The 19,302-nt window shown below is 47.5% G+C and overlaps 1 pseudogene; it reads right to left on the bottom strand.

Moving 5' to 3' along the window:
• The window catches only part of LOC137142569 (zinc finger protein 850-like), a 44,358-nt pseudogene that overhangs the window by 21,600 nt on the left and 3,456 nt on the right, over positions 1-19,302 (bottom strand).

A 19,302-nucleotide genomic window follows, 5' to 3' on the forward strand; every position in this document is an offset into this window, starting at 1 on the left:
AAGCATTTATGGGGTTTCTCTCGTGTGGATTCTCTGATGTTTTCAGCTCTCACCGACGCTTTTCCCACACGCAACACATTTTTATCGTCTCTCCCCCATGTGCACTCTCCGATGCCTAATAAGATCTGAGCCGTGTTTGTAGCTTTTTCCACAGTCCAAGCATTTATAGGGTCTTTCCCCCGTGTGCACTCTCCCATGGCTAATGAGGCCTGAGAGCTGACTGAAGCTTTTCCCACAGTCCAAACATTCATAGGGTCTCTCTCCTGTGTGGATTCTCCCATGGCTCTTAAGGACTGAGCGCCAACGGAAGCTTTTCCCACAGTGCAAGCATTTATACGGTTTCTTCCCTGTGTGCAATCTCTGATGGGTAAGAAGATATGAGCTCAATGTGAAGCTTTTTCCACAGTCTAAGCATTTATAGGGTCTTTCCCCTGTGTGCAGTCTCCCATGGTTGTTAAGGTCTGAGCGCTGAATGAAGCTTTTGCTACAGTCCAAGCATTTATATGGTCTCTCCCCCGTGTGCAGTCTCCGATGGATAATAAGATTTGAGCTCCGTGTGAAGCTTTTCCCACACTCTAAGCATTTATAGGGTCTTTCCCCCGTGTGTACTCTCCCATGGTTAATAAGGTCTGTGCGCTGACTGAAGCTTTTGCTACAGTCCAAGCATTTATACGGTCTCTCTTCTGTGTGCACTCTCCGATGTCTAACAAGATTTGAGCTGTGTTTGTAGCTTTTTCCACAATCCAAACATTTATAGGGTCTTTCCCCCGTGTGCACTCTCCCATGGCTAATAAGATTTGAGGTCCGTCTGAAGCTTTTCCCACAGTCCAAGCATTTATATGGTTTATCCCCTGTGTGGATTCTCCCATGGCTAATAAGGACTGAGCGATGAATGAAGCTTTTCCCACACTCAAGACATTTATTTGGTCCCTCTCCCCTGTGGGTTCTCCCATGGCTAATAAGAACTGAGCGCTGACTGAAGCTTTTCCCACAGTCCAAGCATTTATAAGGTTTCTCTCCCTTGTGTATCCACTCATGTATAAGAAGGACTGATTGTGCACTGAAACATTTCCCACACACAAGGCATTTATATGGTCCCTCTCCTGTGTGGATTATCTCATGGCTAATAAGGCGTGAGCGCTGACTGAAGCTTTTCCCACAGTCCAAGCATTTATAGGGTTTCTCTCCTGTGTGGGTTCTCTGATGTACAATAAGAGTTGATGGTGCACTGAAACTTTTCCCACACTCAAGGCATTTATAGGGTCTATCTCCCGTGTGGTTTCTCCTATGAATAATAAGGCCTGAGAGCTGACTAAAACTTTTCCCACACTCAAGGCATTTATAGGGTCTCTCTCCAGTGTGGATTCTCTCATGGACAATAAGGCCTGAGCGCCGACTGAAGGTTTTTCCACAGTCCGGGCATTTATATGGTCTCTCACCCGAGTGGATTATCCTATGATTAATAAGGCCTGAGAGCTGACTGAAGCTTTTCCAACACTCAAGGCATTTATAGGGTTTCTCTCCCGTGTGGGTTCTCCGATGGCAAATAAAGCTTGAGTGCCGACTGAAGGTTTTCCCGCATTCCAAGCATTTATAGGATTTCTTTTCCTTGTGATTTGTCTTCTGGGCTGTGGTTCCCTGAGGATCCTTGCCTCCTCCCACACGTTCAATGGATTCATCCATTTTCTTCCTTTGGTGGTTTCCCAGCTTCTTCTCTGAACTGTGCCAATTTCTCCAGGCTTTTCTCTCTTCCAAGAACTGGGAAAAATTCCTTCCACCTCTTCTCAAATACGTCTCCTGCAGTTCCACTTGCTTCGGACCTTCCTGCTGTGGATTTACCTCCTCGGTCCCACTCACTGTCTCATCACCTGCTGAGGGAGAGAGAGAATTCAGGCAGGAGTCACAAAGGACAGAAAGACGAATAGCAAAGAGGGAAAACACGATGAAAAAACTTCCTGGGACACTGAGAAACTGGATTCTGCCTCCACATCCCATCCAAACTCTCAAAGGGAAGTGAAGACAGGAAAAAAACTCTTGAAAGCTAACCGGGCAGGTGGGAAGCCATGAGCAATATCCGCCATGATGATGCGACATCTCCTAGCCACAGGCTGACCTGGCTGAAATGAGGCAGAACTGAGGGTGCTCAAACCACATTTTTGGGATTTTCACCTTTTTACTTCATTGGCCATATAGTTCCTGTGTCAGTGTCACTGACTCCTCACCTGGGCGGGTGCCTCTTTCCTCAGAGGCCTGCAGATCTGGGACCCACGGCTCTTCCCCTCCTTCCAGCTGGGTGATCAGGTCAGGTTTGGGAATGGAGAGTCCTGCTCAAGGGATGAAATCAGGCATGATGAGACTGCTCGGAGGAATGGTGGAGTATTTGTCACAAAATACTTGAGTTTAAACTGACCCCGTGATTTTCTGTGGGGTTGCAGGATCTGAATGGATGGGAACATGGTCACTGAGCTGCTCGGGCAGAGGGAGATGTCTCAAGGAAGGTGGGGATGTCACACCCTCACTCGGAATGTTCAGGATCTGTGCGCTTTGGGGGACTGGCTGAGGCACACATAGCTCCAGTGTTAAACCCCTGCCTCTATCTAAATCTTCAGAACCCTCCCCACGGACAGCGCTAGTCTAAGGAAAAAAGGGAACAGAGATCCTGTGTGTAAGTGAGAATTAATGTAGATAGGATAATACGCTACTTGTGCCCCTGTGTAGGTTGGAGGGATGGAGATGAATTAGCATGTCTATTAGGTCAATGATTCCCCTATCCCACTGGAGGGGGTTCGGAGGTGAACTGTTCTCCCCCACGGGAGCTGTGGACTAGGTAACCCATTCCCCTCTAATCTAATTGACCAGGGAAGAACCTGACCAGAGGCAGAAATGCAGGCCCCATGCCTTCAGATAGCTGAGGGGAAACAAATCCTTACCCAGAGATGTCACATTCTCATAATTGTCCCGCATGACTTCCCCGTAGAGAGCTCTCTGACTGGGGTCCAGCAGAGCCCCCTGCCCCTCCGTGAAATACACAGCCACATCCTCGAATGTCACCGGCATCTGAAACAACAGGCGCTCCCCACTCAGTACCTGCTGCCCCAGCCACAATCCCACTGTTCATAGGGGAAGAAGCACAAAAAAAGGACAGCTCTGGGAGGACCAGAGGAGCGGAATCCCACCCCGACCTCGCTCAGAGTGGCCAGAAGGCTTCAGGCAACACAGATGGTGAGAGTTCCTTGTTCCTCCCAACAGACAGAGGAGGGCAGGGTCTTCTCATTTACCACACACCTACAGGCACAGGCTGGGTATTGGAAGCAGAGCACCACACAGGGATCAGAGACAGGAATCCCAGCACCTTCCTTTTGTAATTTGCCACTGTGACGTTCCCCTGGTGCAATCTGCACTGGTGAACTGCTGTGCCACCCCAATCGCCCACCCCTGGAGCCCATCACAGCTCTTTTGTGAGAACCCCATTTCTGATCAGTTCACACACAGTCTTTAGGATGCAAGTGGCCCCTAACCAAGTGAGAGAGTGCTTCCAGCCAGCCACTCTTTGGATCAGACAATAGAATGTGTCCAGCAACTATGCTCAGCCCCAGATGCAACCCCAGGAACTTCCATGTTTCGATGCTCAGTGATGCCCACTGAACAATTCAATTCAACTCATACGTTTTCATCAGTTTAAACAAAGGAATTGATATGCACCAGCCTTTTTACTTCAAATGGAGTCTCCAACACACCTTAAACCAAATGCACAGCTTCAGGTCAAATAAACACACATTTATTTACTATAGAAGTATTGTAAGTGATTATAAATCAGAGGATAGCAAGTCAGATTTGGTCAAAATAAACAAGAGCAAAACACATTCTGTATTAAGCTTAACACTTTCAGCAACCTTACAAAGCCAGGCTCTCCCCTTTGGTCAGCACTTGGTTGTTTGGTGATGTTTGTAAATGGATGGAGGTGGAAGAGAGTGAGCATGACAAAAAGTCTCCTCTCTTTAAAATGTTCCTTCTCCCCTCTGGGGATTTGCCCCGCCCTTCCCCAGAGTCAGGTGACAAACAATGTCTTACATGGACTCGTACATATTCTAAGTCAGTAAGCATCACCTCCCCATGATTCCAAGCTGCCCCAGGGAAGGGGTGGCTCACTTGAGCGGATCCCCCTTCAATAGCCAGGCCAGTCCCTTGTTCCTGGAAGGCTGGGCTGGGTTTGTTTTATACACACCTTTAATGAGGTGCTATCTGCCCCTTTGCTCCTGGAGAGGTTTGCCTGGATCTGTTTTAGGCCATGAGGACACATCTTTGGGAATATTACATAGTGGAGCCTCATAACCGTACACATGAAATTGCAACAGACATATCACTATGACAGTAATGCTCAGTGCATCATGAGCATTACAAAAACATCTTACATGACATACTTTGCATTAAACAATACACAATTATACTACACTGGTAAATATGAGGGTGCAGTGCGTCACAGCCACAGTCTCTGCTTAGGGGGTTCAGGCTCTAGCACATTGATCTGTTTTCCCAGTCCTGTCTGGAAATGGGGGAATGCGCGCTCACTCACTCACTCACACTCACACTGGACCTGTTCATAAATCAGGCCATATCCTGAGCATGTCCCAGCATGTTTGTCACAGCCTCTCCCACTCCTGCCTCACCCTGTGTATTTCTGCTCCCCCTCCCCACACAAGAGCCCTCCTCAGCAGCTCCCACAAAACACTCCCCTACGTGAGCTGAATCCACCATTTCCCTTCACTGTGCTCTAGCAAGATGGGATGATCTAGAGCAACACGTGGTCGTTAATCTGCAGCCTGGCAGGGTGAGAAGGGCAACTGGGGAGGTTTCTGAATTAGTATTAGTCCATTTCACAGCCCAATTCCCCCCACCCAGGCTCTTTCCCTGCAGACAGACACTCTAGACTCCGCCATGCCGGGAAACCCTTAGTTACATTATTACAACACACACCTGACCTCCCATCGGGAGACACTTTTCAACCCTCCCAAGAACAGTCTCTGAGCCCAACGCTAGAATAGAGCACAAGTGAAGGAGCCACTTTCGGAGATTCCCACTGACACTTTCCCCAAGGGCAGGACGTTCTCTCTCCACTCTCCCTTCTGCATGGAAGAACTGGTTACTGTCCTGCCATTCTTGTGGGAGTTTCCTCTCCAATAGCTATAGCCACTGCTAACAGCAGTGTGAGCTGGGTGTGTCTGAGCAGCAATTCTGGGACTCCCAGGCACACGGGGAGCAGAGATGGGGTGAGATGGGGCAATTTCTCCACAGTAACTTTCCTGCCTGTTTCCAGCACTTCCCCCAGTTCCCTCTGATCACCTGGAGTCTCCGGCTCAGGAGCTGATACTGGCAGAGCCCAGGGCTGCACTAGGGCCTGGTTCCAGTCACAGGAGAAAGTCTCCCCCTTGGCTGGGCACAGTGAGGCTTTAATGAGGGTCTGTCCCAGCACAGACCCCGCTTAGCAGCAGCAACTGCTCAGCCCCGACTCCCAGATCACAGTGGAGGGAGCAGCATCTGCCCCAGGAAGCCCAGCTACCTCTAGGGCTCTAGTATGCTGAGCACAGAGACTGACACCAGCCTCCTCTGCCGTAGCAATTCCCAGAGCCTTCTGCTGCAGGCAGCTAGTGACCGAGCCTCCCCATGCTGCCTCTGCCGCCCCCAGGGACAGTCAGGTCAATGCTGATCTCATTTGCCCATCTGGACTCACGCTGAAACCAGAGAACCAGTTCAAACTGGTATTTCCTACTGAAACAGGAAGCGAACCTGAACCATAACTGAACTGGGAGTAAAAGGGGGGCAGGGACCAGTTAAAGATTCAGCATTTTTAAGCTCAATTAAAAAAAACCCAAAAAACTACAGTGATCTTATTTTCATTTTAAGAGAAAACAACAAAACAGCCAATGGGCTGGTGCTGGCTCCCAGAACGGCCCGGCCCAGGGCAGTGAGAAGGGAATGAGAATAGAAGGGGCCAGCCCACAAGTGCAGGGAGGAAGAGGGGAGGCTTGGGAGCTGCCTGCACACCATGGGAGGCAGAAGGGGGCCCAGAGGTAGATGAACCATCTCTGAGATGTCCCCTGGGGAGAGAAGAGGTGGGATGCTCCCTGGGCCCTGAAGTTCATAACAACTCTTCAAGTCCAAGGGCAGAGGTAATGGCTCCCCAGTCTTCACCCCTTAGACAGACCTCTGCCCACCATCCCCAATGCCTGGGGCAGCCCTTCCCTCCAGCTGCCCCACTTGAGGCAGAGGGCATGCTCCAACCTCCCTTCCTCACTGAAGCCAGCTGCAGGACGCACTCCCACCCCACCCAGGGCACTGTCTGATACCCACGTCGGATCCCCCACCCCACTCCCAGAGTTGGTCTTTCTCTTCACCCATCCTGGCTGGCTACAGCAGACTCGGATTCAGAGCCAAATTCTGGTTGGGAGGCAGGCCAGTCTGCCTGCAGCACAGTGTGTTCCTAGTAGTGCCGCTGGCAATAAGAAAGAAAACATCAAACTACTGGGAACATCAGAGAAATGTCATGCCCAAGCTGTATCAACTAGCAAAAAATTTACTGGCAATTCCAGCAACATAAGTGAGCGGTGAAAGAAAATTTCTATGCCTCAAATATATCCTTTCACTGCAGCGGTCCAAAATGACAAAGCAAATATTTAAAGATGTTACTTTAGGTTGCTCGACAAATTGTTCATTTTAAGTTGCAGCTCTCTTTTTTGAATTTACCTCCACTCACATTGACATAGGATTTAATCCGGTAACTGGATTTTTATTTTTGTTTCTTTGGGTGGCTTGAACCATAAATAAAACCCGACATATTGAAAACAACTGAACCCAAACCTGAGCCGAACCAAAGTAAATACCAGGTGTACGGGCTCCTTGCCTGCTGCTGCCAGCAGTGACTCTGGTTTGACACAGAATCCTGCACAGAAATCAGAGCAAGACCCATCTCAGTCCTGTCAAGCCCAAACATTTCACATTCAGGAGTCAGACCCCAAAATAAGGAGACTGGCTTTTAAAAACATTAAAGACTAAAATGGGAGCAGGGGGGGTGTGTTGAGGGGGGGGATATTTAAAGTGTAAATTCCGATCCCTTAGGGAGAAGTCCCCTCCCTACCTCTCATGCCTGTTTGACAATTCCTATGGAAAGATTCCCCACAGATTGCTGGGCGGGGCAGCCCCCTGCCCCTCTGCTAGCCCAGGGCTGAGGAGGAGGGTTAAGCTGCCATTGGATCTATCCCCATCCCTCCGGCTCTCCCTGCCCCAGCCAGTCTCCGCTTGCACTGCTATTCCCTGTCCAGCCTCCACACACTCCGCTCTCCCCACAGCCCCCCCTTTCCTCCCTTTAGCCCCCCTCAGTTTCCCTCTAGTCCAGCTATTCCCCTGAGCCCCAGAATTCACACCCTGCCCCCGATTCCTGCCTATTCCCTCATCCTCCTTTCAGCGGACCCATATCCCCTCACGCCTCCTGCATCCCTGGTTCCCCCTCAAGGCCTTCTGGCTGCCAGAGCCCCCAGCCCCTGTGCAGCCCCTTCTGGCTCCCACACCCTCTGCCCCGCCCCCCCCCCCCCAATCCCTCACTGTGAACAATGGGAGCTGGGAGCAGCCTGGGGCATCCCCCTGCCCTGCACACAGGCTGCACCGGGCGCATCGCTCCCTGGCGGGGCGGGCAGGTCTCACCTTCTCTCCACGTGGGGCCTCCCTGGAGCAGGCTCTGGGTCCCGGTGATCGGGACAAGCCGGGCTCTGCACCGGGCGAGTCTCTCGGGGAGCAGCGGGAATGTTCCTCCCTCGGTAGGAAACCTCCCGTCCGCAGCCAGGCTCCGGGCTCCAGTGATCTTGCGATGAACGTAGGTCAGATCGCACCGCAACCAAGAATCACTGCAGCGCCAGCAGCGCACACACGATTCACTTCACTTCCTGTTCCTGCTGCCCAGTAGCGTCTCCTGGGTCCTAGCGAGATGGAATGCCCTGGGTCTGCCCTGGATTGTCTGTCTCTGTCATTTGTTACTATGATTTATTTGATTCTTACCCCCCCAGCATGTGATGTCTGCGTAACATTGTCTGATTTTGGCAGCTTTGAGAAATTGTGAAGTTGTGTGATTGTGTATTGTAATTGTGGTGAAATGTGCCGTGTGTGGTAACACAGTCACACTGTCAGTCCTCTCCCTCTTTGTGTTTTCAAGGTTTCTTTCTTTATGACAATAATAATTAATTCATTAATAGACCTTGCGCTGTGGCCACCCTGCTGCAGGGGCCCTCCCTCTCCAAGGAACCACATTCCCTAGGAACAGGCAGTTCCCCTCAGCTTTATGGAGGCATCATGCATTGACGGCACAGTGTCAATGGGCGAACAGAACACAGACATCCCGATGGGACATCTTAGAGACTTGGGAATGTTCCTGAGAGCGCCCAATATTAACCAGAACTTGGGGTGATGGGTTCCTGGTTCTAGACAGGCTGCCCAACTCAGAGAGGCAGGGGACGTGTCTCCTGGTGACACTGATTCTGTGTGAGATTCACTTGGCTGAGAGATTGATCCAGGGAGGTTTGTAAGATGTGGTCTCTTTTCTCCACAACACGCTGACCGGCTGCTAGCCCTGGGCCTGAGCTGCAAGGTCTGCTCCCCTAGTTCAGGTCAGGAGTTGTCAGTGCTGTGGGCATGGGGACAAAAGAGGTCAGAGCTGGGCCAAATTTCTGGGGGGCTGGGAATTGGCCCCAGGCTTTGGGCATGAATTGTCCTCAGTGGGACCCCTGCTGTGGGCTAAAAAGTCCATGTACTACACAAGCAATAATCATGTGCTGATCACACAGCAGCTTCCTAGTCTTAGAGTCAGGGAGGGGGGGAAGTAAACACTGAAGCAGGGCAAAATGACCTGACCAATAGGTATGATGGTAATGGGGTTATAATACAGGCAGGCAATGTTCCCCCTTCTATTCCTCCCCTCACCATCTGGACAAAGAAGGTGGTAAGAAGTGTGTTATCTCTTCTTTCTCAGACAGCATGCCTATTAGAGAAAGCTCAGGATATCTCCTCCTTGTTCTTCCTTTGCAGTTGATTCGTTAAGGAAATTTATGGTCATTCCTGCTGTCAAGATAGCCAAATTCACAGGGAAAATGCATATGCCACGCAGGTTAAGTGGTAAATAATAAACAGAGGCAGGTATAATTATATGCCTTCTAGAGCCATTGATATTCATTTTCTAACCTTTTATATCACCAAATAGGGGTTTCATGGGGCGTTGTAGAAGTGTGTGTATTTACATAGTATTTTAGATAAAAAGTTGTAGAGTAGTTAACTCGGGGCTCACTTCGTTGGTCGCAAGGCGAAGGGGAATGAGTGGTCTAGAGGCTGTAGCCGAATAAATGCTCCTTATCACTCCACCTGGCTCAATCTTTTTTCAATCGACTTTGCAACATTAGACAGTATCATGCTGCCTCCAGGTTCAGTATATTTGTTAATCACCAGCTAATTGCAAGCATCACTAGTCTCTTATTTCTGTACTTTGTTCATTCCCAGAGTGGATCCCTCTGTACTTTAGGGTTGTTTATCTGCACTTTAGGGTCCTCGATATGCATTCTTCAGCCTCCAGGGCCAGGATGGCAGTCTGCATCTTTACTCCCCTTTCTGTGTCAGAACAGTTTAAGCTGGTGTCTTTTTATGTCCTGCACATACATTCCACACTCACACACACACAGAAAATTCATCAAGATATTTTTAGGCTTAGTAGAAGTTTCAGAAAAGAGTTTACTTCAAGAAACTAACAAGATGGAGTTCACTTATGCCACACTAAACAGTATTGTACCATTATCAGAACAGTAAAGGAAAAAATAGTATCTATCTCTATCTCACTTCTACAATAAAACAAGAGTGCAATTTGTTTGAACAACTCTTAGGGATGGCTCACACTGGGACCAGCACTGTTCAACATATTCATAAGTGATCTGGAAAAAGGGGTAAACAATGAAGTGGTCAAATTTGCAGATGATACAAAACTACTCAAGTGACTGAAGTCCAAAGCAGACTGCAAAGAGTTAGAAAGGGATCTCACAAAACTGGGTGAGTGGGAACAAAATGGCAGATGAAATTCAATCTTGATAAATGCACAGTAATGCACACTGGAAAACATAATGCCAATGATACATATAAAATGAAATGAGTCTAAATTAGCTGTTACCACTCATAAAAGAGATCTTGGAGTCATGGTGGATAGTTCTCAGAAAACATCCACGCAATCTGCAAAGGCAGTGAATAAAGCTATCAAAATGTTGGGAATCATTAGGAAAGGGATAGATAATAAAACAGAAAATATCATATTGCCTTTATATAAATCCATGGTATGCCCACATCTGGAATACTGCATGCAGATCTGGTCATCCCGTCTGAAGAAAGATATATTGGAATTGGAAAAGGTAGAGAAAAAGGAAACTAACATGATTAGGGCTATGTAAATGCTTCCAAATGAGAGATTAATAAAATTGAGACTTTTCAGCTTGGAAGAGAGACGATTGGGGCGGGGGGGGGGGGTGTAAAGAGATAAAGCTGGACAAATGGTCAGGTGTAAGCTACAGGGAATGGGGTCATGGCACGGGCAAACCTTGTTTCTGTTAATTGGTGTGAATTCTAGTTAAAGTTTGTTCTCTCTCTTCTTTTCCTCCCTTCCTGGCCATCTATGCAGCGGACGAGGCTAACAAAATAACAAGGCCTTTGGTGGGAAGAAAGCATTATCTTCCTTCCCCCCTGGCCTGCCTTTACTTCAAGGAATGTTAGTATAAAATTAATAGGTTTTTAAGGTGATGTGCCTGATCTATATCTGCTAATCCTGTAAACAACAAACAGGGGTGGGAATAATTATATTCATTATGTAGTTGTTAATATTCATTTTATAGGGGTCAGTGTAACCAAATAAGGGTCTATGGGGAGTTGCTGGAAATGTATACATTTATATACTGTTATGGATAAAAGAATTTTAAAGTAACCCCTCGTTGCTCACTCACGGCGTTGAGGTGGAACGAATAGGCAATAAAGGGTTCCATCTCCCCAATCCGCCCCAGGGACAACCTGTTTGTTTATTTCTAACAAAATTAATAGGCAGCAGGTTTCAAAAGAACAAAAGGAGGTGTTTCTTCACACAACACAGTCAAGCTGTGCAACTCCTTGCCAGAGGATGTTGTTAAAGCCAAGAATATAACGGAGTTCAAAAGAGAACTAGATAAGTTCATGGAGGATAGGTCAGGACAGGCAGGGATTGCTGTTTGCCAGAGGCTGTGAATGGCTGACAGGATGGATCACTTGATGATTACCTGCACTATTCATTCCTTCTGAAATACCTGGCATTTGCCATTGTCGGAAGACAGGATACTGGACTAGATGGACCATTGGTCTGACCCACTATGGCCGTTCTTATGTTCTATGAGAGCTTCTCCCATCGGCATAACTACTCCACTTACCCGAGTAGCAAGAAGCTCTCCGGTCCATATAGCGCTGTTAACACGGGGAGTTAGCTTGGTATAACTATGTGGCTGGGGGTGTGAATTTTTCACACTTATGAGTGATGTAGTTATATTGATGTTGCTCTGTGGTGTAGACCTGGCCTACGCATTAGGTGAAAGAAGCAAAGGAGACCAGGAACTCTCTGCAGCGGTAGGCTCCGTGAACTGCTGTGAGACTGCACTGAAGCATCATGGACTATGTTGTGCGCCGGGGACTGAGCCAGGATTAGCACATTCAGTGCATGTCATGCTCACACTGAGAGTTTAGAATAGGCCTGCTTGCTGCATGCTACAGTGACATGGCGCTGAGGCAGTAGGAGTTAATAAGTGAGGAGATGCATAAGCCCAGATGCGCCAAGGCGGGGGCTCCTCGTTTTCATAGAGTTAGGTGCTCAAACGTCTCTCAAGCCGAGGGCAACAGACTGAGAGCCAGGGAGCACAGCAGGTTCCCCTCTAACAGCTGGGCAGGAGAAGGGGGTAGTTCAAGGGGCAGAGAAAGGTGAAGATGGGACAGAAGGACACTTCTTCAGCATCTCCTCCCGCTGTGCCTGGACCGTTGCTGCTTCCCAGCCTGCACCTAGAGCCCCTGTAGGGACAGGGAGGGGAGAGGATAACACAAGCCGAGACAATATACCTCACTGGCTGTAACTCTCAGGGAGGCAGAACTAAGGATCCTGGAACTGCTGAGAAGTTTCTCCAGTATTTCCAACCCCAAATGTTCAAACATCATGAGTCAGATTGTTCCCCTCTATTCGGCATTGGTGAGGCCGCATTTAGAGTATTGTGTCCAGTTTTGGGCCCCCCACTGCAAAAAGGATGTGGACAAGTTGGAGAGAGTCCAGCGGAGGGCAACAAAAATGATTAGGGGCTGGAGCACAGGACTTATGAGGAGAGGCTAAGGAAACTGGGATTGTTTAGTCTGCAAAAGAGAAGAATGAGGGGGATTTGATAGCGGCCTTTAACTACCTGAAAGGGGGTTCCAGGGAGGATGGGGCTAGGCTGTTCTCGGTGGTGGCAGATGACAGAACAAGGAGCAACGGTCTCAAGTTGCGTTGGGGAGGTCTAGGTTGGACATTAGGAAAAAGTTTTTTACTAGGAGGGTGGTGAAGCACTGGAATAGGTTACCTAGGGAGGTGGTGGAATCTCCATCTTTAGAGGTTTTTAAGCTGAGGCTTGACAAAGCCCTGGCTGGGATGATATAGCTGAGGTTAGTCCTGCTTTGAGCAGGGGGTTGGACTAGATGACCGCCTGAGGTCCCTTCCAATTCTAATATTCTATTCTATTCTAGGTTCCCCAAAAATAATACAATTGACTTTAAAATCCCAAGACTATGTACAAATAATAGCTTTGGGAGTTCTTTGTATTTGCCTTCTGCTTTTGGAGCCTGTAGGTGCAATGGGGTCACATTTTGAAGCTTTCTCCACCACCCCGAGGGCTAGAAACTTACTTTCTCTTGAAGAATGAAGGCTGAAATCATCACATATCCACTTGACTTCAGGAGCTGGGGCTTTAAGGAAAACAAATCTTATCCTGAGACTCATGACAAAATTTATTAGAGTTGGCATCTACATACAGTCGGTGAAGGGCTCCCCTTCGGTCTGTATTTACCCTGTATTCCTGTCTGTGTGTGTTACATTCAGGCAGTAGCCTAGTATTGTCCTGGGTACAGGGGTAAGGAGCTGGGATCACCCAGAGAGCTAGTTCCCACTGCCCCTGTTTCTCTCAGAGTGAAACCCACCAACAGCCAATACAATACCCATAGGAGGACACAGAGGAGGGATGTACAGCATGACCCTGCAGTGCAGCTTCTCCCCTGAGCACCATGGCAGGGTCTCCAGTGACCACAGGCTGCAGAAGGGCTGCAGCCAGCACTCCTGCCCAGCATCAGTGCTAATAGTGACTGCCCGCCGAGGGGGGGGTGCTGAAAGTCCAGGTTCTCGCCTTGGGATGTGGGGTGGATTTCACCTCCCCTACCTCTTGTGCTGCCCCAACACAGAGCCCAGTGACTTCAGATCCATAGTGAGAATTTAAATCTGTCCCCTGGGATTAAGCTCCACTCCTGCCCCTTGGAAAAGAATGATTAATACCCACCTGGCCCATAGGGGGTCGATCGGATGAAGGGGCGGCCATACAAAGCCAGGAATCTTGCAGGAAGATGCCTGACTCCCACGGACTGTCACAGTCTCTTTGAAACTGGTTGATGTTTCCATGGTGCGAAGATTATTTTAGTTGATACAAACTAGGACCACTGAGGGAACTGGAGTGGCAAAGTCTGTCTGACAAAAAGCTGTGAAATACAATGACAGTACCAGGGGAGTCTGTGTTGATTTCTTTCTGTCATTCCTGGTACATATCACAGCCCAGTTCACAGTGATGGGCCTGGTGCTGTATTCCTAAATTACATTTTCCTGGGAGAATACAGGAGCATCTGAAGAAGTGGGTTGCAGCCCACGGAAGCGTCTGCCCACAGAAATTTGTTAGTCTTTAAGTTGCTATAGGACTCATTGTTTTTGCTGTATACAGACTAACACGGCTACCCCTCTGGGAGCACAGAGTAACAGATACGGTTTATAGCACGTGTGGTTAGCAGGCATGTAAAGGCTGACATAAAAGAGCAATCTTTACAGCTAAAAGCACCAAAAATGTGGATCAATCAGTTAATTCTAATGTGACAAGAGTGAACCACTGTATATACATTGCTTACAGAGGGCATCACTGTACACCTAGGGCAACACCCTGTGTGAGCACAGCAAGATCTACCATGACACTATCTGGCCTTCGTTCACCTGCTCATGAAAGATAAGCTGACCAGCACTACCCAAGGAGCAGGATCCCCTGAAATTTTAACCTTAAACTATTTATTGATATTTTTATCAGGCCAAAATTGATACCTCTGAAATACTGCAAAGGCTTTTCTAGCCACGAAAACGCTCAGGCGTGTTCGGAGGAATGCCCCCACTGCTTCCCTCCATGTCTTTGGACTTAAAAAAATAAAAGGCAAATGAGTCTTACACTTGGACTATACAAAACTTTATAAACGTTCAAGGCAGGTCAAAGGCCTCATGTATATGAAGTACTCCTGCAATCTTCTATGATTGCCCTGAGGGCAGTTGAGAAAACTAAGGCCACTGTTTATGCATGAGCATGTCCACAGAGGGTTTTAAAGCACTGTAATGTAAGTTCCTTAACTTCACATCTTATGTATCACACCATGTAGAGTAGCACTTATAAATAAAGGGAAAATAATATGGGAAATTGGCAGGCAGGGCTTCCTTAATTTCTTTAGTTTAAAATACTTTGATTTGTTTTACATGACACCCACACAAATGGGGGGCTGCAGACATTCAGATGCAAATAACTCAGATGGTGAAGGAGCAGTTTTAGCCACACAGTGATTATCAGAATTGTGAACCCACGTAAAATAATCAGATTTAGTGTCTGGGTCCTCAATGCTGATAAAATGTGAGTTTTTACCACACAATAAGCAACATGCATTAGCTATCCCAGCATAAAAACATAGTGGAGACAAAGCACATTAATTTCACCAAAAGAGAAACTAGGTGAGGTCAGAACTAAGCCTCAACCACCTCCCTTCCCTGAAAGTGCACAAAAGAAAAAGAATAATGCTTTTAAAAAATGTTTCATTTGGATTGCAAACTTGTCAGAATGAAGAACATGACCACAATGTGTCATCATAAAATATGTAGCATGTATAAAAGGTTACAGAATTAAAATATGCAATTACAAGTATAAATAATCCAGTAGAAAAGCAGCATTTATGTCTGCAACAAATGAAGTCATGGAAGAGTTAAGTGTGTTCTTCAGTGTTTGCAGGACGAGGGATTCCTTAAGGATTTTAAATACAATTTCAGTTACAAAGTAGGGAGGCAATTGTTACTGGAAGTCCAAAATGGTATTGAACAACACAGGAATGTACAATCGTTTTAGATACATGGAGTCTTTGGCAGAGATAACAGCAGTGCTCTCTAAAGGCTAAAAAATAAACAGGCATAGAACAAGAATCAAAAATGTATTTAGGAGTTGCTGAGCTTTTCTTTTTTTCTAAAAAAAATGTCATTACTTGTGGATGCACAAAGTATGGTGACGGGAGAAGAGGGTTAAAAAGTCCTACAGTTGTGAATCTATTCTGGGGCTGTATATCTATGTTGAGAAACATTTACAGTAGAAATTTGCCTTTGAGAAAGATTTCCTACAGTATAGTCCAATGCCCTTAGGGCAACATTTTTGAAGGTACTTAGGTGACTTGTGAGATTTTCAGAAGCATCTAGGTACATTCAAGCTTTAAAAATCTGGCCTGTGGTGAATATTTGAGAATGAAGTTCTATTCACAAGTGGTGATATGTGAAAAAGCATTAGTCTGCTGGATCAAGAGACAAAATAGCAGTTGATCAAGGATTGGTAGATTAAAGGAAATTTGGGAAGTAGGGACACCAACACAGGTAATCTGTCATGTTTGATATCATCTAAAGTCAAAGAATGAACTTGTGTATAAAAAAATTACAATTAAAAAAAACGTTTAGATGGAAACAGAAAGTGCTGTACAGGGTGAGAGGTGATTGCTGAAACTACTAGCAATGGTTATTTCCTGTTGTCAGTTCGCTTCTGTTTGTTCTCTTCACATGCTGTCCCAGCTGTGCATAGGTGGCTGAGCCAGCAGACCTCAACAGTACTATGCAGAAAGAGCACAGACGCGGTTCAGTGCTAAAAGCGCTTAGCCAGGTTTATTCTCAACGAAGCAGGGTACTAGCACCCCAGAGACTCTACAGGAATCCTAACACTTCTCATCATGATGGACCAGCTCACTCAGCAACACGACTTTTTGCTTCCCCAAAGCCAGAGGTGCCCCAACATTAATAAACTAAGACGAACAGACTGCAATAAACAATTTACTTAATAACTTGCGTGTTTCATGACATGTTTGTTTCCTACAGTCCCAGGGCAGGGAATCCAAGGTGCTGAGGGATGCAGTGTAGGGTGAGTGGGGCAGAGAGAGTATCTGTCATCCACACAGGATGCTGCAGTAAATGATGAGGGAGTGACCAGCTGGGCTGTCACGCTCCTCATCTCCCTCTGGCCTCACTGATGGGGTCAGCCTGGCTTCAAGACTGGTCCAGGCCCGTTGACTTCCCCAGCTTCATTCTTGGTTTTGCCCAACCTCGTCCTCTCAGCAATTGGGAGATGTTTTTCCCTCCCCTCATCATTCCTCTGCAGGCATCATTTTTAGCCTTTTAGATTTCAGGGATGTCTTCACCCATCATTAACACAGCAACTCCTATCTCTCTCTCGCATGGGTGTAGCAAGTTCATAGTTTAGCCTCAGCTGTCTGGCTCTCAAAAGATAAATCTGCCGTTTCCCCTCACCTCCCATCCTCTCCCCCTCCTGACTGTATCTCACATCTCTGAAGGGATCAGGCAGGAACTCCAGGCCTGGTTCAGTCTTGGCCTCTCAGACTGTGAATCTCACACTCAGAGATATGGATCATTTTCATTGTTCAAACAACATAACATCTCATAATAAAGGGTAAAGAAAGATTAAAATAAAATAAAAAGGACTGTCCTGGCAAATGATAATTTCTCTCATTAAGTCTTCATTAAAGCTGTGCTACATCCTGTCAAACTAAGCTAACATCAAAGAACGTGACCAAACAGCTTTCAGGAAGAGAGAAACAACAATACTATAAAACACGTTCAGGTTTATAAATGAAATACCAAAAAATCGTTATTCCTAAAAGAAGGAAAATAAATGTACCCATTTTCTTCTAAACTGGCTAAATCTGCTGTACTCAGCACCTCCTCATTCTTTGTTTTTGTGTCATTCACAAAAGTTTTGCATCCTCATAATGGAAGAGGGAAACAAAAAACAAACCAAAGTCAAAATCTGCACATCTCCCAATGTTCTGGACTTGGCTGGAAAAACCCCAGAAGCCTCTTTACCAATGGCTGGAAACAGGGATTTAACCTGAGAAAGCTCAAAAAGAGCATTGTAGTTCATTTGAATTCCCTCTAAAGGTCTGGGACACTGTCATCTCTAGCCCACAGGAGTCTGATTCAGGATCAAAGACATCAAAGTGTCATTCCTAAGCATGGAGAGCAAAGACCATTGTGGCAAGTGCCATGCGGGGAGCTGGAGGGTAGAAGGCCGAGAGGATAAACTCTCCAAGGCTGGGACAGAGGCTGCTGTGTGGGGGTGGAGCATGACAGTGAAGGGGGAGGAAAGAATCCGTCCAACTCATTCCATCACCCGCAAATAACAGAGAACCCACAACACCACAATTTACTATCCGTGTTCCAGCGCTTTTAGAAACTATTTAATTCTGGTCTCTAAGGTAATCAATGTACAAAATAAATGTTTTTTGGCATAACCTGGAGTAATGTGAGACTGTCTGGGAATCAGACAATCCCTCCCCAAAGGGGGAAACTCAGTGACTCTAACAATCACTCTGCTAATGGGGGGATCAGAATATATAAAATGGTTGGGGTCAGGCTAGACTAGGAAAGGTGGGGGAGGGTCAGAGGAGATTTGCTAGCTGAACCCAGTCACTTTTCCCACCATAGACAGACCATCAGAGGCTCATGCTGTGGACCCAGAGGTGGGATCCCTAGGCCTTTATGCCTCCCACAAAAGCCCTGTGGAAATCAGCCCCTCTCCCTGGTGCTTTATAAATGCAGAGGGGGGCAGAGAAAAGAGGCAGCACCTCCCTTCCTCGTACTCTCTCTCCACACTTCACCATGATCCTTAACATTTGATTTCCCCAGCACCTGGCACCCGCGGCTTCCTACCACCACCACACCCACCATTCAATCCCCCAGTTTCCTCCCCACAACCCATCCCTCCTGCTCCCTTCACATTTGATCCTCTGGAACTCAGCATTTTAGGGGTTTTGGGGAGGGGAAGAGATACCAGCCTCCAGGGACACTCACCCTGCAGGGACCAGCTCCAGGTAAATGGGGGAGCCCAGCCCCAGGCTGCTAGAAAATGGGATTTCTCCTCCTCTGCCTGGGGTTTACTTAGATCAGAGGTGCACAAACTGTGGGGATCACCCCCCAGGAGTGGCACAGAGGCACGTTTGTGGGGACCTCTGACCGCAGTACCCAACTCCCACCGTACCCTTGAACTTTGCTCGCTGATGCCCCGCTCCCAGCCTTGGCGCTTAGACATGACTAGAGCCCTCCAACCATGGCCCCACTTCCAACTGCAGCTCCCGGCCCCAGCGTGGCCTCCCCCCATCCCCCAGAGAACAGTGGTGAAGTGGGACTCAGGGTGTAAAATTGGGGGACCACAGCCTTAGACCAAGCAAAGGCAGAGGCTCACTGCTCAGCTCAGGTCAGCTGCTGCTGGAACCTGCCCTCAGACATGGACAGTTGGGAGCCAAATGCCACGGATGTGTGTGGGAATAAGGAAATGGAGGTTGTACTAGGGGCAGTCCCAGGCAGGGCATGGAGAGAATTTCTCCCATGTGTGGAGGAGTCTCCGATCTCCAGTGTAGCGTTAGCGCCAATTGAACCATTTTCCATGGTAGGGATATCTCAGAGGGCTCTTCCTGTGTGGATTTGCTGATTCTTGATGCCATGGGAGCACCAAATGAACCTTCCCCCACATTCTTTCTTCTGTGAATCCTCTGATGTGGAATAATGTGTGAGTTCAGACTCAAGCTTTTCCTGCAGTTATTGAAGCTTTTCCCACAATCCAAACATTTAGGGGATCTCTCTCTTGTGTGGATTGTCTGATGAGGAGCAAGGTCTGATCTTCCAATAAATATTTTTCTTTAGCTGAG

This window comes from Emydura macquarii, unplaced genomic scaffold, assembly GCF_026122565.2.
Source record: "Emydura macquarii macquarii isolate MOO-44397 ecotype Brisbane River unplaced genomic scaffold, CSIRO-AGI_Emac_v2 contig_3231, whole genome shotgun sequence".
Lineage (NCBI taxonomy): Eukaryota > Metazoa > Chordata > Testudines > Chelidae > Emydura > Emydura macquarii.